This window comes from Rhinolophus sinicus, linkage group LG07 (assembly GCF_036562045.2).
Source record: "Rhinolophus sinicus isolate RSC01 linkage group LG07, ASM3656204v1, whole genome shotgun sequence".
Classification (NCBI taxonomy): Eukaryota; Metazoa; Chordata; class Mammalia; order Chiroptera; family Rhinolophidae; genus Rhinolophus; species Rhinolophus sinicus.
This window is the reverse complement of record NC_133757.1, coordinates 48842803-48864591: the sequence shown is the minus strand read 5'-3', so window position 1 is coordinate 48864591 and position 21789 is coordinate 48842803. Positions and strand designations below refer to the sequence as shown.

The window sequence follows — 21789 nt, the reverse complement described above, 5'->3', positions numbered from 1 at the left end:
ACACCTGGCTCCAACCAGGCTCTTCAAGCCCAGCCTAATTCTTCCCTGTGCAAGGGTTTGACTCCACCCAACACACACAGACACACACACATTTACACAGGCGTGTGAACACACATAATTCTCAGGTGCCTCTCCAGCTTATTTCAAAATCCAAATTGGGGTGGGGGCGCTTGATAAGCAGCTGAAAGCCAAGGGTCAATGCCTGCTCTGGTCTGAGAGGGCAAAGTACATCGAAGAGGCTGGCGCTGCTGTCTGAATTACTGAGGAGAGTAGGAGTGTGGTACTACCCAGGAAAGGCTAATTTCCTCTCAGTGGGTTGGTGACAGCGCCAGGGCTGAGCGATGGGGTCGCAGTGGGCCCGCGGCCAGCGACGAGTACACCTGATTTCCACTCGCGGCACAGAGGCAGCGGCTCCAGGTGCCCGCCCTGAGAAAGCAAGGCACCAAATGCCCAGCGGCTAGTGCCGCCACCACTTTGGAACGCGCGGGTTCTGCACACATCCCAGGCTGACCTACAGGGGAGACGAGGGGCAGAGCTCCTGAGAGCAGGCCCCCGGGACGGCCGGCACCACTCGTGGCAGGCCTGCAAGGGGACTGGGAAGGCGGAGCGCAAGCCGAACGAGGCTTCCTGCTCCGCGAGGGGTGCGTCTTCCCATAGCTGGTCCGGATTTGGAGAGGTTGTGGGAGTCCTCTGGGATCGGTCTCTCGTGGGCACTGACAGGTGAGGAGGGTAGGAGAGAGCTACGTGACTTTAGGTCCCTCCAGCGCCATTGCTCACCCGCGGCGGAGGTGCGACCCACCCCATTCCACTGCCCAAATGGGGATCCAGCGCGCAGAAGGGGACGGGATTGGTTCCCAGCGCCGTCTTTACCCCCCGTAAGTCTCCCCATCCCAGACCCAGAGCCTCTCCCAGGCGCCAAGAACAAAACACCTGAGTGTTCGTGGGTCCGGGACCTGGGATGGGGAGTGGAGCGCCTGTCCTTCCAAGGCCAATGCAGAGGGAATTCGAGTTCCCTGGAATCAAAGTTGCCGCGCATTTAGCCGGGGGCTCCAAACCGCACGCAGCACCCAGGCCAGGGGCCGGGGATGGATGGAAGCCCCAAGCGCCTGCCGCCGCGGGCGATGGCCGCGCCGGGAACAAGTGGTTCGGCGGCCCCGGTCGCGACCCCAAGGGTCCAACTTTCCCGCCTCGTGGCGGGAGAAAGGCGCGGTGAAGGCGAGGGAAGCGGGGAGGGAAAGGGCGGTGCGCGGCTCTCGGTACCGTGTGCGGAGAGGCGCTGCGCCGCGCCTTGGGCTCTGCTCTCCGCCGGATCTGTCCCTACGGGCCGCCTGCTCGGGTGCTGGCCACCGCCACGTCTCGCTGCGGGCTCGAAGGCTCATCAGCGGCGCATCGGCCGCTCCGGCGTCCCCTTGGGCCGTCCGCTGGCCGCTAGTCGCTGGCCGGCTGCAACTTCAATTGGGCGAGGCGCGCCCCAAACGTCCCGAGGCTCTGCACCCCCACTCTCCATGCCCCGGGCCTGCCCGCCCCGCCCCGCCCCGCCCGGCTCAGCGCCCGGCTCAGCGCCCGGCTGCCGTCGGACGCGTCTTCTCGCTGAGCATCGCGCCGGCAGCCGCGCGCAGTTCTCCTGAGCCGCCGCCGCCGCCGCTCAAGTGCACGATCAACTTTCCCTCGCTTCCTCCGCCCCGCTCGCCCCCGCCACCCAGACCCCGCCTCCTAATGCTCCCTCCCTCACCTCCTGCCTCTCCCAGCCCCCACCCGCCGGGTCGCGCCTTGCCGCCCACCCCTCTACAAAATGGGCTGCCAGGATCCCCGCGCCCTCTCCCCCTGCCCTGACCCCGTGCGGACCCCCGGGAGCGGCGCGGAGCTGGGCCAGGCGCTCAGGGCATGAATATTTCAGTGCTGGCGAAGCTGCCCTCTGCCGATGTCATGGCACCGGCTGCTGTGGCAACTCGACGAATCCCCCTAAGGGGCAAGGAGGAAGCCCGCGGAACCGGCCCCAGGTGCCTGCTGGAGCCGTGCTCCGCAGGGCCGCCCGCGGTCCCGGAGAGGGGCACGCAGAGGGGTAGGGGCCCGGCCAGCCTCCTGCCCGCTCGGCGCCTCTGGCGGAACGAGGAAACGCTCCCGGGAAGCCGGGACCAGCAAGCAGGCGCTTGTCCTAGGTGAGCCTGCGCCATCTGTTGGCTTTAAGCGCCCCCTCTCTGCTCCCAGAGTCGCTGAGCGCCGAGTGGGGTTAGGTCCCTCTAGTCCTTGGGGCTGCTGGGCCGCGCTTCCCTCAAACAGCTGCCTTTGCCCAACCTACTCGTGCGCTCCCACCTGCTCCCTCTCCCTCAGTCGAGCTCAAAATGCCCCCAAGTGCTTACAAATGAGGGACCCTGTATTGGAAGAGACCCTTGAGGTCACCTGAGCACTCTCACCCATACAGGAGACCTTTCTGCAGCACCTTGAGTAATGGTCTCCCAGCTTCTCTTTGCACAGCTCTAGGGATGGAGACTTCACGACTTTTCCAGAGAGCTGGATTCAAGAGGAGTGCGTATATAGGGTGTAGAAGAGGGTTGCTCCCTGATCTTGACTCCCTCAGGCTAAACATTCTGAGTCCTTTTAACTAGTTCTCACCTCCGTCACTGTTGCAGTCAGCATACTAACAGTAGGAGCCAAGCTCTGGGCTGAGACTTTTACCGCCTCAACTCATTCTATCCTCAATACAGTTTTTCTGGTAGGTCCTGGCATTATCCCGTAAGAGAACAAGGCTTTGGGAAGGTGAATGACTTGCCTGTGTGGCCCAAATTCAAAGTTCCACTTCTCTACCATTCATTCATTCATTCATTCATTCATTCATTCATTCATTCATAGTTGCTACTATATGCTAGTTACCTGAAATAGGTTCTGGGAACATGAAGGGGAAGAAAACAGGCTTGGTCCTTGTGCCTCGTAGAACTCCTCTTAATGGAACCAGACATTAGTCAATAAACACATAAACAGGTGAAACTACAGCCGGATCAATACTAAGAAGAAAAGTCTTTAATGGCACCTGCCCAGGGGATCAGGGAAGACTTCTTGGAGGAGGTAAGATCTGAGATCTGAAGGATGAACAATGGAGAGAGTAGACTAAAATCTACTGATGGTGGGGTAAGATAGAAGTGTCAAGGAGACCCCCAGGTTTCTGGCTTTTGGAAGTAGATGGACAGGGAGGGTGCTGTTCCCTGAGATGGATCAAGGGAGGAGGGTCCCCATGGGGAGAAGAGCAAGAGTTCCCTTGGCACATATTGAGTGTGAGAGGCCTGTGTGATGACTGAGTACAGATGTCAAGCAGCTCATTGGACACGTGAGTCTGGGGTTTGGGGTAAAGGGCAGGGAACGTGCACTTCAGGGGAAAGTCAGTCATGATGGCTAGAGATATGGTGTGACAGGTAGGTCTCAGGTAGTCATGCTTTTAAACAAGGTGGTGGAGCCAGGAGTGAGGGGTCTGGGTTCTGAATACTCGACTGCTCTCTAGCTGGATAGTTTGGGGCTGGACACTCTCTTGGCCTCGTGTTCCTCATTCTTTTCTTTCTTTTTTTTTTTTTTTTTCTTTTTCACCCTGTGACTATTTTGTTACTACCAATTTGTACTTCTTTTTTTTTTTTTTTTTAAATATATTTTTTTTTTTTATTGGGGAAGGGGAACAGGACTTTTATTGGGGAACAATGGTCAAATTGTTGTCCTTTCAATCTTAGTTGTGGGGGGTTCTGTTCAGCTTCAAGTTGTTGTTCTTTCAGTCTTAGTTGTGGAGGGCGCAGCTCAGCTCCAGGTCCAGTTGCCGTTTTTTCTAGTTGCAGGGGGCAGAGCCCACCATCCCTTGCGGGACTCGAGGAATTGAACTGGCAACCTTGTGGTTGAGAGCCCACTGGCCCATGTGGGAATCGAACCGGCAGCCTTCGGAGTCAGGAGCACGGAGCTCTAACCGCCTGAGCCACTGGGCCGGCCCTCTTTTTTTTTTTTTTTTTTTTTTTTTTTTTTAATGCTCACACTTTTTGGGGTTTTTTTTTTTTAGATTTTATTGGGGAAGGGGAACAGGACTTTATTGGGGAACAGTGTGTACTTCCAGGCCTTTTTTCCAAGTCAAGTTGTTGTCCTTTCAATCTTAGTTGTGGAGGGTGCACCTTAGCTCCAGGTCCAGTTGCCGTTTTTCTAGTTGCAGGAGGCAACAGCCCACCATCCCTTGCGGGACTCGAGGAATTGAACTGGCAACCTTGTGGTTGAGAGCCCACTGGCCCATGTGGGAATCGAACCGGCAGCCTTCGGAGTCAGGAGTACGGAGCTCTAACCGCCTGAGCCACCGGGCCGGCCCTCTTTTTTTTTTTTTTTTTTAATGCTCACACTTTTTGGGGTTTTTTTTTTTTTAGATTTTATTGGGGAAGGGGCACAGGACTTTATTGGGGAACAGTGTGTACTTCCAGGCCTTTTTTCCAAGTCAAGTTGTTGTCCTTTCAGTCTTAGTTATGGAGGGTGCAGCTCAGCTCCAGGTCCAGTTGCCATTTTCTAGTTGCAGGGGGCACAGCCCACCATCCCTTGCGGGACTTGAACCAGCAACCTTGTGGTTGAGAGCCCACTGGCCCATGTGGGAATTGAACCAACAGCCTTCGGAGTTAGGAGCATGGAGCTCTAACCGCCTGAGCCACCGGGCCGGCCCCGTGTTCCTCATTCTTTAAATGCAAGTACAAGATGAAGTGTTCTCCACAGTTTCTCCAATCCTAAAACCTTTTTTTTTTCTGGTTTGCCACCATCTCTCTTAAACTGTGATTTCCCCAAACTCTGCAATCATTTTACATGTGAACAAAACCGCACGGAATTCAGGGAGACCATCACCTCCTCCGAGGTGAGCACCATTTTTCTGTTCATAGAACCTCTTTGGCAGCCACTTTTATTCCACAAGCATTTATCAAGTGCCCACCCTGTGCCAACCTCCATGATAGGAACTGGGGTGTCCTTCAGTGTGCAACCAGCGCACAGAACCAGTCGGAGTGTGTAACAGACATGGAATTCAAAGTGAATTTGGTCACACAGTGATGAAAAAGCTGAGAATTCGAACAGGCGATGGTACGGTAACCCAGAGTTCAGCAACAGCAAGATGTGGCTGTACTACCCCTAGGCTAGAGGGATGAAAGGAGGAAGCAGAGTCACCAGGAGCAGGGTCCTGCCGCGGAAGATGGAACCACAGTGCACCTGTCTGTGGGAACTGGAGATACCACTCCAGAGAGAGACACTGCTTAAAGCCAAGTATGAAGAAGAGACACCTCGGCTTCTCCTTTCCCTAGCCGTCTGGCCTCCCACTAGGGCCTCCCTTTGGCTGACCCCAACCAGAAGCCAGCAGACCCAGGAGCTGGGGAATTGCAGCCTGCAGGGTCAGCCCTGCTGTGATACCCAGCACAGCAGAGGAGAGTGAGGAATGGATCTGAGGGGAACAAGCCAACACTGCACACTGGGGGGACACAGGCAGGAATAACAGCAGCCCCTGTCTTTGAGGCACTCCCAACTCAAGAGGGAGGCAGACCTATGAATCAATCATAATCTGCAAGGTAAGTGTGGCAAAGTGAGAGGTAGCCGGAAGGAGAGTGGGTGGAGTCTCAAGAAAGTTGAGTCCAGAAAGGCTGCCTGTATACGGGACCTCAGAGCTGGATTTTGCTGTGATGACCAGGAGTTGCACAGGCAGCAAAAGCAGGCGGGCATTCCAGGTAGAGGGGCTGCATGAGCAAGGGACTAGAGGCATGCTCTGGGCTCACCCCGTGAAGTCCAGGGGAGGTTTTTGATCCTGGAGGTGAATAGCAGTCCTCTGTCCTGCACATGAAGCAGCCGGAGGCAGGATGACAATGTTTGCAGGAGACTCAGAGCTCGGGGAGGAAAAAAAAGACAGCACAGATTCAGCCTCCATCCTCTGAACAAGGAATTAATCCCTGGAAGTTTAGCCTTTCTTCCCGGCTGGGGTTTCCATTCCTCCAAGCATTTCAGGGCTGTCCACCAACAACTCTAGGAGTTCTCCCTGTCTCCCTTTCCTTAGAAAACATTTGCCCCTCCCCCAAGCTCCTGGAGCAAGGAGGGAGGTGGACCAGGGTGATAAAGAAGCACCTTTTACCACCTTATGTGGTTTTGGACAAATTGCTTAATCTCTTTGAGGTTTGATTTCCACCTCTGTAACTGAGATCATGAAGCTGGCCCAGCCTCCCTCCTGGGGTGGAATGTGAGAGCACTTTGACAACCATAAAGAACCATAGAGATGCTAACTGTCCAGGGCCCAGCTTCATGCAAACTCCTCTCCTGGGGGGAGCTCCCCACTGTGTGAAGTAAGGGATAGGACCAGACCCTGCTTTCACTATAACAACTAAAAGTGAAGGCCCTCCGTGTCCTGCCTCCTGGCCACAGTCAGAAGCCAGTCAGAAGCTCCACTCTCAACTCGGAGCCTTAAGTTTAGAAATAGTTTAGAAATTCTAGAAAGCAGCAAACCCTGACCAACAGCTCAAGACCTGTCTGCGCTGCATTCTCAGCTACATTCTTGGCTCCCAGCCTCCTTTGGTTTTTAATTGTTTTCTGGATCTGTCCTTCAGCTTTCTGGTTGGTTCTGCTAAGTCCCCCACCCACCCATCTAACTAGTAAATTCATTTTATATGTCACTTAGCCAGAGTTCATTTCTGTTGCAACCATGAGAACCCTTCCTGGTGTAGACCACACGATGAATCTCCCGGCGATTAGAGGGGATTGCAGTGCAAGAAGCATTGGAGAGTACCTCTAACTCCCCCTTCCCAAAATTTAAAAAATAAAGAGAGAAAGGAAAGAACACAAATCGATATACTGACTCCTTCCCTATCAGAATATCTTGTCCAGATATTTCCAGAAGTGGCCACAGTTCTGCAGTGGGTTCCAGTTTATCTTTAGCTCAGAGAACACATTCATTTTTAGGGTCCTCAAGGACAGGGATTGTGTCTGTTCATTCATCTAACAAGCATTCCTGGAGGGTCCACTGTGTGCCAGGCTCTGGGCTGGGTGCTGAAGACACAGAGAAGCATACAAAGTCTCACAATTAAGTTTGCGAACTTGTTGCAACGATGTTGCTAACCTTTTTTGACATCAGAGGGATTATTCATTATGAATTTGTACCAACTGTACAAACAGTTAACCAAATTTACTATGTGGAAGTGCTGAAAAGGCTGCGTGAAAAAGGTAGATGACCTGAACTTTTCGCCAACAATTCATGGCTCTTGCATCACGACAATGCACCAGCTCACACGGCACTGTCTGTGAGGGAGTTTTTAGCCAGTAAGCAAATAACTGTATTGGAACACCCTCCCTACTCACCTGATCTGGCCCCCAATGACTTCTTTCTTTACCCAAAGATAAAGGAAATACTGAAAGGAAGACATTTTGATGACATTCAGGACATCAAGGGTAATATGACGACAGCTCTGATGGCCATTCCAGAAAAAGAGTTCCAAAATTGTTTTGAAGGGTGGACTAGGTGCTGGCATCAGTGAATAGCTTCCCAAGGGGAGTACTTGGAAGGTGAACATAGTGATATTCAGCAATGAGGTCTGTAGCGCTTTTTCTAGGATGAGTTTGCGAACTTAATTGTCAGACCTCGTACGACATCATTCTGTTCCTCAGAGAAGCTAGTCCAGTTGGAGAGACAGAAACAGATAGGGAGAAAGCACAGGATGATGCCACTCTTGAGGCCAGGACCAGGTTCAGCAGTGACAGAGGGACCCCAAGAAAGGTGCAGCTCATCCTAACCAGAGGAAGACTTCCACCAGGAGGAACCACTAAGCAGAGCCTTAATTGTGTGCCTGGCAAGATAAGGGCATCTGAAGTTGAGGGGATGGAATCCATGCAAAGTCACATGGGCATCACACAGTTGAGAGACTAGATATTGCAGTGGTCAGGCTGGACCAAGAAGCACTGGACAGAAATGAGACACATCTCAGCAGATGAGCAAGGACTGGGCAATGAAGACCTCTTATGCCACTCTGGGGCCTGGGGTCACTCAGCAATTGATGCTGGAGGTGGAGGGGGATGGGCTTGGAGGTGAAAATGCACAATAACAGGGGAAAACATAATCAGCTAGAGGATGGAGAGGAAGAGATAGTTCATTGTCCCAGGGTGGCCCTAGGCTGGCATCTTGGAGGAAGGGGCATCTCCCCTTCTGTCTTTCTATCCCCCAAACACCAAATAATCAGCGGGCTCACTGGCACTCGCAATGAATGAGAAATGAAAGGAGGAAGGGAGAGACAGAGGGAGGGAGGGAAAGAAGGAAAGAGGGAGGGAACCCAACTCTGTTTTAAACCTGCCTAGCCTATTCCATCACCTGGGATTGGATTGGATTCTACCTCAGCCCCCCAGCCTCCACTGGGGCGCTTTCTGCCCCCGACATCCTTCCCTGGGAATGGAAGCCAGGCAGTGTGGGGTACTGCAGAGCTCACGAGACTAGAATGCAGCAGCCTGGGTCTTAGCCAACGTGTCTGAGCCTCAGTTTCTTCAACCGAACATGGGTATGACAGCTCCTAGCCCCCCTGAATACCTCCCAAGGTTGCCGTTCAGGTCGAAAGAGAAAACACACAAATTCAAGTGCGTCATAAACTGTGAACACAAAATATCACTCACATACAAGTCTCGCCTCCCCACGAGGGCCGATTATTACTTTTAAAGCACATACACGCCTCTCCTCTGGGTGTCCTCCATTACGGCTTCCCTTTCCCGCCTCACAATGAAGCACCGTTTCCTAGTCCCCTTTATTCCCATCCCTGAGCCTGTGAAAAGCTGTTTGTTGCTTCCTGCCGGTGTCCCCAGCCCGCTGGCCCTCTCCCGGGGCAGCGCCTGCCACCATAAACCAAACATGTGTGCTCCTGAGTTTGCTTTGTGGGCCCTTGGAGCCTGGCACAGCTGTGGCGGCTCGACACAGCTTGTGAAAGAACAAGGCTGGAAGGTGAACAAGGTGGGCTGGGGCGACCCAGCTGCAGCGTCCAGGGCCCCCAGGAAACAGAGGGACATGGCTTCCTTGGCCCCCACCTTAGAGGTTTACCCCTCCCCCACGAGGCCTAAGGAGCCAGGCTCCTTCCCTCACACCCCTGCCTGCCCCACTCTCTGCTCCCTTCTCACATCATTTATTTATAAGGTGTTCATAGCAAAATGAATGACGAAAAGTTAGAAGCTAATTAAAGCTGGCACAGATTGGCACACGGGGGCATGAATTATGCATGGGTGCAGAATGGTGCTTGGTGGCAAAGACTGGCACCAAGTGCACTGGTAGGAAGCCAGCACAGGGCCTCAGTTCTGCCAGAGCCCCCAACCCTCCCTCTCCAAGGGGTCCTCCATCTAGGGCCCTCTGTCTTTCTCTGGGGGCAGCGGGAGCCTTGTCAGCCATCACCCCACAATGGGGAGTTTCTCTCTGCACAGACCAGCACCTCCCAGCTGTGAGAGGTGTCAACACCATAATCGGAAGCTGGACTCCTCCCATAGAAGCACATCCCTCTTTCCCCAAACACGCGCCTGCCGCAGCCTCCGCACAAAATAGGCAGGGCTGCGCTTCTGAGAAGGCCTGAGATCCAGCGAGCTTATCCCAGCCATCAGCACATCAGACCTGGAAGACACCTTCCTTTCAAGACCATGAGTCCACACCTCACCATGTGTTCACAGATGAAGAACCCAAGGCCCAGAGAGGGACAGGCTCTCCACAGAGCTACACAGCAAATAATAATAATAATAATAATAATAATAATAATGTTTCTAGCATTTAAAACTGATTTTGTGCCAGGCACTGTTTCAAGTGCTTTGCAGGGATTATTTCACTCAATTTCACATGAAGAAGACACTGTAATGATTGTGACAGATGAAGAAACTGAGGCAGCACAGAAATGTAAAAGCGGTTTGCCTAAGGTCACTGGGGCAAAGTTTGAATTTAACTAAACCCAGTCAGACTCCAAGCCTTATTCACCTGTGGGTTAGGGCAGTGGTCCTCAAGGGGCGGCAGGGGCGGAAAAATAGAGATTCAGATTTAATTGGTCTGGGCTGACATCTGGACACAGCATTTTTGAAAGTCCCCTGTGTGACTCTAATGTGCAGAGCAAAACCATTGGTCTAAGGACAGGGGCAGGGGGTGGATTTTGACCCCCAAAGTCACGGATGTGAGTTCTTGCTCTGCCATTCCTGACTGTGTGAGTTTTAGCATATGGCTAAACCTTTGGGGGCCTCAGTGCCTTATCTGTCAAATGGGACTAGTAAGAGCTTGGGCTCTGGCGTTGGGCTGTTGGGTTGGGTTTGAATCCAGGCTCTGCCTCTTGGTCAGGTTATCTAACTTCTCTTTGCGTTAGTTTGCTCATCTGTAAAGCGGTGACAATCCTAGTAGAGTTACTGTGAGGACTGAATGAGTTGATGAAGATAAAATGCTCCTCTGGAGCCATGGTCCTTAGCTGTCCGCGGAACAGGACTCTTACCCCTCCTGGCCTGTAGAGCTGCGGCCAGAATCAAATAAGGATGTGCATGATGACAGGCAAGCTGTGGCACTGGGGGACACAGTGACAGGCTGTCGGAACTATGTGGGCCCCCCCTGGGCCCTGTTCTGGGACCTGACTCCTTTTCTCTGCACACAGAAGACAAGACTACATTATCATTATAAGCATTTCAGACCAAATAGACAAACCACTGTTCTCAACTTGGTGTGTATCCTTCCAAGTAATGTTCTATATACATATGGAAATATATTGTTTTTGGCTGGGGGCCGGGATAGGAGAAAGAGACATCTATTATGGCACACTTCTGTAATTTTGAATTTTGTACCATATGAATGGCTCAAATATAAAAATAAATATAAAGGGTATGCTTCAGGCAGAAGGAAAGTGGTCCCAGATGGAGGCTTGGATTTCAGGAAGGAAAGAAGAGCAATAGAAAGGGAAATAGGGGTAAATACAAATGAATCTTGGTTGCATAAAACAATGAAACTAATGTTTAAAATATATAGAGAGAATTAAAATACACGACACAATAGCACATGAGTCAGGAAGGGGGTAAATGGAGTTAGAATGTTCTACAGTCCTTGCATTGTCCTGGAAGTGGATAAATATGTGACTGTATGGAAAACATTAATAAATCAAAGATGGCTACTTTATCTCTAGGCTAACCCTAGAAGAATGGTAAATGAATGTATAACTAACCGGCCAATAGAGGGGAAAATGGAATAATAAAGTTGTGTGTGTATTTTTAAAATTATCTGTTGTTTATAAATAGAGTCATACTTTACATATTGTTCTATAACTTGACTTTTTCTCTTAAAATATGTCCTTGGAGCTCTTTGCACATTGGTACACAAAGGGTCTGCCTCGTCTTTTTAAACTGTCACCATGAATTCCACAGAGTCATGGTGACAACGGAGCATGCAACTGAGCTTCGGGCCCTTCCAAACATGGGGCCCTGTGTGACTAGACAGGTCCCACGCCCACAGAGCCAGCCCTGACTGCAGAGGACAGTGCACAGAGAAGACAATGCCTGTGGGTGTATCTTTAGCTGGGGGGGCTTGGAGTCTGCTCTCTTCAGACTCCAAGCCCCCACCCTGGCCCTGTTTGTCACACACCAGAAAACCTAATGTCCAGTAAAGAGAGAGGCAGCCTGTGATCAGCTGGTCCGCTCTCCCACCTCTGGACCTTAGTGCAGTCAAACCACCGCAGAAAAGAGCTGTTCCTGTTTTGGTCACAGTCTTCAGAGGATGGAGGCTCCAGTGTGGTTTAGTCTGCAAGTTACTTCCTGCTAGATGCAAACCTTCTTTAGATCATCTCTTTGAATCACATACAGTAGTGAGAAATCTATTCCATTTTCAATTCTGGTGTAGTCTATATGTATAACCATGCGAAAAAGAACATCTCAGTTTGTGTGATTACGTCTGACAGTCTAAGGTCGTTTCATGCTTTTCATATCTTCCTATGGAAGTAATAAAAACTAAGATTTTACATCTTAAGAGGGTTGTATTCATGATCTCATTTAATCCTCACAACAACTCTATGAGAGTGATATCATTATTGTCCCCATTTCATTGATGAGAACATTGAGGCACAGGAAACTCTACCAGGGAAGTTACAGTACTAGGTTATAGTATGGTAGAAACAAATCCTGGAACCTCAGTGACTTCTTGCTCACACCTAGTGAGTGCAGTGCTGGTGGGATGGCTTTCCTCCAAGGGTGACTTGGGGACCCAGGGCGTTTCCATCTTAGAGCTACACTATCTGAAACACATGTCCCTGTGGCCACACACAGGTCACCATGGCAGGGCAAGAAAGAGATGGAGGAGGTCCACAGCCTCTTAACTGCCTTGGTCTGGAGTGACACATACATTACCCTGCACCCATTTCCCTGTTAGTCACTCAGCTCCAATCAGTACCAGGGACTGGGACAGGCAGTGGTGAGCACCACGAATCTGCAGTGCACGAGCTAAGGACTTGGACCAAAGCTGCACCGGAAGTGGTAGAGATAAGGAGCTGAACCCAGATCGTGAGCCTTCAGAGCCTTCTACTTAACTGCTAGTCTGTATCGTCTCCAAGGAAACCCAGGCCACAGGGTGGGTGATAGAGGGTGGTGGTGACGGGGAAGACGTGGTGTGATGCACTGGCATTATGCACGGAAAAAGACCAAGAAGAATAGCAGCCAGTGGCCACGAGGAACAACCCTAACCCAGCGGGTCCTCCAATAACGTTGTTTCGTTCTAACATTGATGGGATGCTTAGGGACTTAGCTCTTGTTTGTGTCAATCAGCCTATGCTAAAAGTGGTTGTGTTATATGTTGTTGCACTTAAAGTTTCAGAACTTATCAATGACGTTCAGTGAGACCTTAATGTAGTTCCCATATGTTGAGTACCTGCAACCGGCCATAAAATGTTCCATCTGATCCTCTCAATATCCTGGAAATAGAACCCACTTCCACTCTACAGACGAGGAAAATGAAGCTCCAAGAGGTTGGGCAAACTGTCCAAGGTCAAGAAGATGGGAAGCATCTGGTCGCCCCTCAAGTCCTTCCAGAGGTTCTCTCTCACCCAGGGACACATAGAGGGCTTGCAAGGGAGGCTGGGGCTTGAGGCGTGATCTCCCAGTGTGGGCCCTGCCAACCCATCACTGCCAAAGCCGGGGCAGGGATGGCCTGGAAGGAAAGAAGAACTGTTGTCTGAGGACATCCTGAAAACTGTGGGGACAGACCAGTACCCGAAGACAAACCAATTCTGACTGCCTTGGCTTTCTGAGGGCGTCCAGCTCTGCGGTGCGGGCGCCACCTAGAGGCCGAGGGCCGCGCTGCACCTTTCGCCCTTCCCGGACCCCACCTCCAGCCCTGCTTATGAAGGTAACTGGAGCTCCTCTTACAGAAAACTCTCAGCAAAAATGTGGAGGATTCGTGCCTGCCCTTCACTACCTGCTTCCCCCAGGTCTCCCAATCCCAGCCATCCAAGTCTTTCTGCCTAGACTTGTTTCTATAACAAATATTAACTGATAGGCCAGGGACCCTTATGGGCTCATTTTGAGACAGGGAGCCTAGATTCATTCGTTGTTCATTATCTGCTCAGCCACTAGCTGGCTGTGTGACCCTGGGCAAGGCAGTGCCCCTCTCTGTGCCTCAGCTACCTCCTTTGTAAAATTCAGGTTACACCTAGAGGTAACATAGCGGAGGAGTCAGGCAGTCCTGAGTTTGAATCCCAACTGTGCCACTTCCTTACTATGTGACCCTTTGGGCAAGTTAATTAACTTTCTGTGTGCCCCCCAGTTAACTAATCTGTAAAATGGGTTGATGATGCCTCTCCAAAGAGCTTTATTATCAAGATTAAATTAGATATATGATATAGTATATAAAGTACCTGGCTCAGAGCCCTGCTCCCTTTCCTCAACTTTCTCAAGTTTGAAAACTTGGGTTTAGTTGCTAGGGCTTTTTTACCCTTTTCCCTAAGAAGCCCTTCTCCCTAAGAAGGGTGGAGATCAGCCTCCAGATACCCACACTTTGAACATGGATGCTGCCCACCCACACCAGACCACAGAGTTTCCAGGAGCCCTGGTTCCTGGAGCAGCCCTCCTTACCCAAATCTAGCCAGTGCATGGGGTGGGCCCCCACCTCCTCCTAGAGTCACTTCCAACTTCACAGCAGTACTTACCTCTTAGTGATGCATTGCCGCCATGGTGAACGGATGTCTGTCCCCTGGAGTTGTACAGTATACAGCCTCAGTGGCTGTTCACGGCAGCCCTGAGGTTGAAATTCTCCGTAATTAAAAACCAGTACACTGGGATACGGCCCCAGTGGGAGGCACAGTGGGAGGCAGGAGTCGCAGGCAGAATCCCTGCAGCTTTCAGAGATCTCAAGAAGACCTGTAACTCCCACTGAGACAGAAGCCCAACTCTTCTGAAGGGTGATGGTAGGTAAGCACACTCCTGACACATCCAAAGTGGGGTGGGAGGGCTCCAGCTGTTCACACTTACAAGCCTGGTGTTTCCCTGAGCCTTAGTTTGCTCATGTATAACACATGGAGTATAATCCCTGGCTTGTTTACTTTCCCTTCTTGTGAGAGAAAGAAAAATCATGAAAGTCCTCTATAAACTCCCCAGACCTGTCCAGATACTGCGGGTTCAGTCCCAGAACACCGCAATAAAGCGAGTATCACAATAAAGCAAATGGTAATCTTTCTGTTGGTGGAGGGTTCTGTCTTCGGTTTTGTAAAATCTCGCCATCTGTGCAGCACAATAAAGTGAAGCACAATAAAACGAGGCATGCCTATCCATTATCCCCATCCCCACCTCACCACATTCATTCACTTATTCATTTATTGAGCGCACAGCTAGGCAAAGGGCTGGGAATAGAATAGTGAGCATCATCGATTTGTACACCTTGAGGGAACAGAGGAGAAAAGACATAACTGGCCCCTTCCAGAGGGCACCACAGCCTTTCTCCTGCCCCCACCCCTCCTCCCTCTCCTTCCAGGAATAGCAATAGCCACAGATAATTATTTAGCACTTACTTGGTACCCAGCATTCTGCCCAGCGCATCACATACATATATCATGTGGTTAGATCCTTTCGGTAAACTCTGAGGGGTAGGCACCATCGTCCCCATTTTAGAGATGAGGAAATTGAGACTCAGAAGTTTTCACTTTAAGTGGAGAAGGCTGGATTCAAATGGAGATTTGTCTGGTTCTCCAGTGAAAGTTAATCCTTGAAAGTAGTCATTCCTGAGCGCTTATTATGCTCCATGGGACAAACACTTTGTATTTCATTTTACTTAATCCCGCCAGTTAAGTATATTCACCTAATTTTACAGATGAGGAAACTGAGGCTCTGTGAGGACAAGGGAAGCCCGGTCCTTCCCCTGTGATCCTGGTTGACGCCTTGGGAGTCACACAGATTACAGTAATCAGTTAATGCCTGAGCAGGACTCTGAAGATGAAAAGCTCTTATTGAAAGTGCTAAGTACAATGATTAAGTCAGAAGGTGGAATTAGCTGCACAGGGGGAGAGGATTAGTGGCTTGCTGCCCGATTAAGCCGAAGGCAGGTTGGGAGGGAAAGAAACTGAGAGGTTTATGACTCCATGGCGCTGCTCCCATCAGGGAGTGTAAGTGGCTGTGGGCCTGCAAGGCAGCCATCACACCCCAGTGTCCAAGGAACGGTGGGGGGAGCGGGGGCCAGCATCCACAGAAAGCAGGGTGGGTCCTAGCAGTCTTTGCTTTTCTCCCACTCATTCATCCATTCAACAAATACTTACCAACTATCTGCTAGGTCTCAGGCTCTGTGGCTACAGCCACAAACAAGAGAGAAAACTCGCGTGAAGCTCTCAGCCTAGTGGAGGGAGACAGACATTTTATAATAATCACATATCAAGAAACGGTTATTCATCTCTTTATGTATAATAATGGAATTGTAATTATACTTTATTAAAGATCCCTAATCATTTAAAGATATATATAAAAAATTATTTAGAGATGAAATGATACGATGCCTCAAATTCATATGGGGTCGGGGGTGGGGGGAGGTAGAGAGTAGGGGTAGAGGTTGTCGTGCAGGGTGCCAGGCGGGGTCTCTGCTCCCGCTCCCCACATAAGAACGCAGGACACGGTGAGGCCAAAAAGGAACACCCACGGAGCCATAGATAGGGGAGTCATACCACTATATACTCTCTGGCGGCATCCGCCTCTCTGCAATCCGTGCTTGCTAGCTCAGCCACCACCTTCTTGCTAGCCCCCACTTGCTGCTAGCATAGCCACAGCAGTTATATTAGTGGCCAATGGCTCACTGGTTACAGCTGACGGCCAACTAGCCACAGCTGATGGCCATGCAATCACAGTTGATGGCCATTTACTACCTGAGCCAGCACCTGTCTATGTGAGGCCGAGAGCCTGGAAACTACTTTCTGGGGCTCTGCCCCCACTGAGGTGAAAGAAGATTGGTCATGAGTTGGTAATTGTTGAAGCTGGGTGACAGGTGCATGAGGGCCATGTACTATTCTGTTTTCTTGTGTACATCTTGACAAATTTCCATTTTTAAAAAGTGTTTTAAAAACACACAGGCAGATAAATAATTACAACCCACGATGAATGCTATGAAGGAAAAGCAAATGATGTGATGTAGTGAGAAATTATTGTATTAAAATGAGTGCCCACTTCTTGATTCATTATGAACACAGGCCATCTGGGTTCAAAATCAACTAAGGAGTCAAGGGGTCAGTTTTTGGCGGGGCAGGGCATTGGGGCATCCTTTAACCTAGTGATCACCAAAGTAACCCTTTCTGTCTCTTCCCACACAGAAGGGTGGGCTGGCAGAGTCCTGGAAAGAGCGCACTACCTTTGGGGCATCACCGCAGGCTTCTGGTAGACGAGGATTCTGGAGAACCTAAGACCAGCCTCTAAGTCCCCTCATCATTGTGATGGAAGGAACAAAGGGAGATCCCAGTTGCAAATCTGCATCCATCAGTGCTCATACCTGTGTCATGTGTGTATCGTCCTCGTCTGCCATGGGCACTGAATCATTAGAACAACCTGGGGGGAGCAGAATAGGCTCCCCACTTTACAGATGAGAAAAACAAGGCTCTGAAGGGTTTAAAAAAGAAAAAGCCTGGCCCAAAGTCAGCAGCAGAGCCAAAGACTGAAGCCTGTGCTCTTGTGGGTGTCCCCCCACCTACCACTACCTGGATCATGGCTGGGGCGGGGTGGGGTGGGGTGGATTTTTAACAAGAAAGATAGCTGGGTCTCAAGCCACAGGAGCTGTGAGCCCAGAGAAGGCAAGTCCATTTCTCTTGAGGGGACAAGCCTGAAGGACTTGGCCAGGTGACTAGGATGTGAGAGCTGTGGTTTCCTGGAAATGTGCAAACCATTTCTCTAAACATCAGAGAAAGCAGAGTTCAGGGATAGGTTCCCACCCCCACCGCAAGTAGCACCCCTCCGCTGCAGATCTGTTTCAATGTCCAGGTATCTGTGGCATGAAAGGCCCCATCTCTGGGTTAAAGGCACATGCTTGGGCACAGCTGTAGGCTGGAGGGGTAGGCACCAGCCTCGAGAGTACTGGAATGAAAGGACCTCAGACTGGGAGTGAAGGAGCTTCTTGGACTGTGCCCTCTACAGGGCCAGGGCACGTCATCATCTCAGGCCAGCAGCATCCCACAGTGGGCACTCTCTATTTTTCCAAAGTGTACAGACTGTAGCACCCCTCACAACAAAATTGAATCTGTGCCTGCCACGAGAAGAGCAGCCATGACGAGAGAACATAATGTGGGCAAGTCTTCAGTCCTCACTGGTGAGGAGCTTCCCCTCAGGACTCAGGCAGACCTGGGTTCAAATCCTTGGGCAAACCACTTAAATCCTCCAAACCCCAATTTCCTTGGGGGTGGGGGCAAGAGACAATGAAAGCAGAGCATTTAGCAGACCATTCAGCCTCCAGTGTGTGCCAGCTACCATCCTCGTCCCCACTGGGCAATGACACCTCCTCACAGTCTCATCTGAGGTGTATTTCCCTAGAAGCAGACCCAAGACAAGGATTCAAGTGCAGGTAGTTTACTGGAGACGATCTTAGGAAGCCCCAGTTGAAGACGAAGTGAGATAAGCAAAGGCAAGAGACCAAAAAGAAGGTGTGTTACTGAGTAGGTTACTATTGTAGACCTCTGGAGCTCCAGGCCACAGGGAACTCTGGGAAACAGTGTGGTACAACAGTAGTTCTAGGAGGGGTTGTTAAAACAGCAATTTCTGGGCTCCACCCCCCACCCCTGAGTTTCTGATTCAGTATGTGTAGGGTAGGATCTGAGAATGTGCATTTCTAGTAAGTTCCCAAGTGATGCAGATTGCTGCTGATCTGGGGACCATGCCCTAAGAACCACTCGTGTAGAAGATGTGTCAGCGTAATCCTACTTGAGGGTTAATGGCCACCAACTTCGTGTCCATTAGTGCTGAGGACTGCTTCCAAGGGCACTAACTCTCTGGCACTTCCGTTTACTTACTTGGCAGCCCAAGCTTGCTGCCACAGCCAGAAGCCCAACTAAACGCATTGCTAGAGCCCTCCCAAGGAGGATCTGTGGCTGAGATGCAAAGTGGGGAGGGAACAGCAGAGAAGCCTGCCAGGTAGTTTGATATCTGATTGAAGGACTTCAATGGGAACTAAGGGTCAAGAATACCTTTGTACTGGGCTCTAGCAATGTGTGCACAGGTCGTGTATTTTGTAAAATGAGCAAAAGTGTTTTGTTGTGATGGCTTTTTACATTCTACATAAGTTTTCTCTTTCTGCCTACTTTTGTATTTGCAATTTGTTATTCTTTTTCCTAAAGAGGGCCCCCTGCCACTCATGTTGTCTAAACTTCAGGCCCCATAAAAGTTGGATTGGCCCCTGCGGGTAGATCTAGTAGGAACACAGACTGATGTTTGCTGAATTGAAATGAGTGTCCACCCCTTGACTCATTAAGAACACAGAGTCCCTGGGTTCAAGACCATCTAGATTCAAATTCCAGCTCTGCTACTCTATAGCTGAGTTACTTCGGGTAATATGGCTAATCTGTGTAAACCTCTGTTTACTCATTTACAAAATGGGGACAGTAATAATACTTTCTCTTTAAGATCAAATGAGGATTAAATGAAATAATCCCTGTAAAGAGCCAGGCCCACAGTAAATGCTCAATAATATGAATGTCTTTTTTATTATTATTAGTTCTTGTTTCTTATCATTTGCTTTGATGACCTTTTCTTTCCTCCAAGTCCAGGTAAGAGTGAAGGAACTGCAGACAGAAAAAAAGCAGCTTTCTGGAGGATTGGCAGGCCGCCTCCCTACTCTGTTTCTACACCTGCTCGCCCTGGGGTACTGGCCCCACCCCCCTCGCCTGGGCTGTCCTGTTGCCGGGCAACCACTTCCCGCCCCCGCGTGGGGATTGGCTGTGAGACCCGTCTCCCGGCATGCCCAGCGGCTCCCGGAAGCCACGCTAGGGCCTCAGTTTCGTGGCGGGTGGTAGCTGTGGTTTCACCAGTGTCGCCGTGGTCGGTGGGGCCGCTGTGCCGAGGTGGGTTCCCCGCTGTACCGAGGTGGGTTCCCCGCCGAGCAGAGCGCTGCAGGCCCGGCCTCTCTGGGCTGAGGATCCGCCGTACCCCGTCTGGAATGGCACAGTAGTGAGTCCCCGGCCATTCAGAGCCCCAGGAAGATGTGGCTGAGTCCGGAGGGAGCTCGGAGCAAACGCCCAGCGATCTGGGCCCCTCTTTAGCAGCCCCTGCCGCACCACCCAGCTCTGGGCCCCGAGGCCGGGAGGTCCAAACATTCCTACACTTATTGTCAGTAGTCTAGCCAATCTGGTTCAGCTCTGTGACCTTGGGTAGAATGACCTCCAGAAACTTCTTTGCCGTGCTGGTACTCATAATATCAATAGTGACTAATACTAAGTGGCATTATTATTATTATTGGCAGCTTTTTACTCTTGATAAGCATTCTATTACAGAAGATTTCTGATCCTTAAAGCGATAGGTATTATACCCATTTTAGAGAGATGAGAAAACTGAGGCTCAGGGAGGGATTTGATTTGCCTTAAGTCACACAGCTTCGCAAGCCCAGATTTCCAACCCCAGGTAGTGCAACTCCAGAGCCCAAGATTTTATCTTAAAGGCTTCTTGTGAGAAATGATGAGACAGCGTCAAAATGTCAAGTCTTAGCCAAGTGCCAGACATCTACTAAGTGCTCAGGCAAGGTTACTGGGCAGAGTTGTAACCAATAAGTCATATCAGCATCAAAGAATGACTTAGCCAGAAACCTACCGCTTTGTTCCCTTAGGACAGGGACAATCGGAGATGTGACTGCCCCATTCCAGTTTCAAATCCTTAAAAATGTTGAAGCGGCTGTGTTTTTTACTTCCTGTTTCTCTCTACGTCTATTTTTACCCCTTCCTCTCTTCTCTGCTAGTTCTTGCTAGCTCCAAGGCTGAAGTCTTTTACCACTGAAAGTGACCAAGTTTGTGCCCTGAGTTTAAAGGAGATAATCGGTAACTTCTGAAGTTACCACTTTTGTTGGCTAAAATGAAAATAGTGAAAACACCAGCCACAGAAAGTGTAACGGGGACTAAAATGAAAAGGGAACTGTTATCCGGCCCATGACCTTCAAGCAGAACACTCGATGGTTTTTGGTCAAATAGATGTCTGTGTGCTTCCTAAATATTAGAGACATGTACTCATTCTGTGATCAGGGGATTCCTGCCTGGGTCTGCTTCCCAGCCTCTAAAAGGATAAACTTGAATGATATTTTCCACGTCCAAGTGCCACCTCTTATCTTTTTCATTTAATATTCTTTCAGTTGCTTTACTTACATTTACTTTAAAAAGCAAACTGTAGGGCCGGCCCAGTGGCTCAGGCGGTTAGAGCTCCGTGCTCCTAACTCCGAAGGCTGCCAGTTCGATTCCCACATGGGCCAGTGGCTCTCAACCACAAGCTTGCCAGTTCAATTCCTCGACTCCCGCAAGGGATGGTGGGCTGTGCCCCCTGCAACTAGAAAACGGCAACTGGACCTGGAGCTGAGCTGCACCCTCCACAACTAAGATTGAAAGGACAACAACTTGACTTGGAAAAAAGTCCTGAAATACACACTGTTCCCCAATAAAGTCCTGTTCCCCTTCCCCAATTAAAAAAAAAAATCTAAGAAAAATAAAAAAAATAATAATAAAAAGCAAACTGTATAGCATTACTTTAATGGAAAACCAATATCACCTGTCATATATAGAAGGCAAGAAACCCTACAAAGAAATAAAAATAAAACATTCTTCTCAATTCTAGCAGGCAAGACCTTACAGTAAGGCCTGATCTCATTTTGTTAAAAAGGGAGAATAGCAAGTTTTAGTGAAGTGTTAACATTCAAGCACAACTGAAAGTTTCTCGGGTAGGTACTCAGGATGGAAAGAGTTGGAAGGGAAGAACTTCCACGTGCTGAGATTCAGTGTTTAGTGCCCTCGCCCATAGAACCGAACATCACCTAGCACAGTACCAGTAATTCACTTTCAACACTTCGGAAATGGTGGCTGAGCTAGTCCGTGGAGTTGTCTAAAATCCAGTATTTGCTCTGATTCTCTTAGGGTCTGTGGGGTAGGTGGAGACCAGGCGATAACCCATCGTGGGTCCACCTTTCCCCTTCATACCTCCCTTCTCTCTACATGTAGCCACCCCAGGCACAGGTGAGATGAAGAGGCATTCAGCAGAATTTGAGGTGTTCAAAGTCTATTCAACTACTGCTGCTGCATCATCCCAGGACCACAGGCCACAAGGGGAGGGGGCAACTATTCCTGTCTTACTTCTAGGGTAGGAGAGACTTAA

The 21789-nt window shown here is 50.2% G+C and overlaps 1 protein-coding gene across 1 annotated transcript in view; it reads right to left on the bottom strand.

Annotated features, from left to right (window-relative positions):
• The window catches only part of LOC141572941 (cadherin-23), a 314361-nt gene extending 312837 nt beyond the window's left edge, over positions 1 to 1524 (bottom strand). Inside the window, exon 1 of the mRNA XM_074339566.1 lies at positions 1261 to 1524. The gene's annotated coding sequence lies outside the window, so the exon portion shown is untranslated. The remainder of the gene's footprint in view (positions 1 to 1260) is intronic.
• Between the last annotated feature and the right edge of the window lie 20265 nt (positions 1525 to 21789).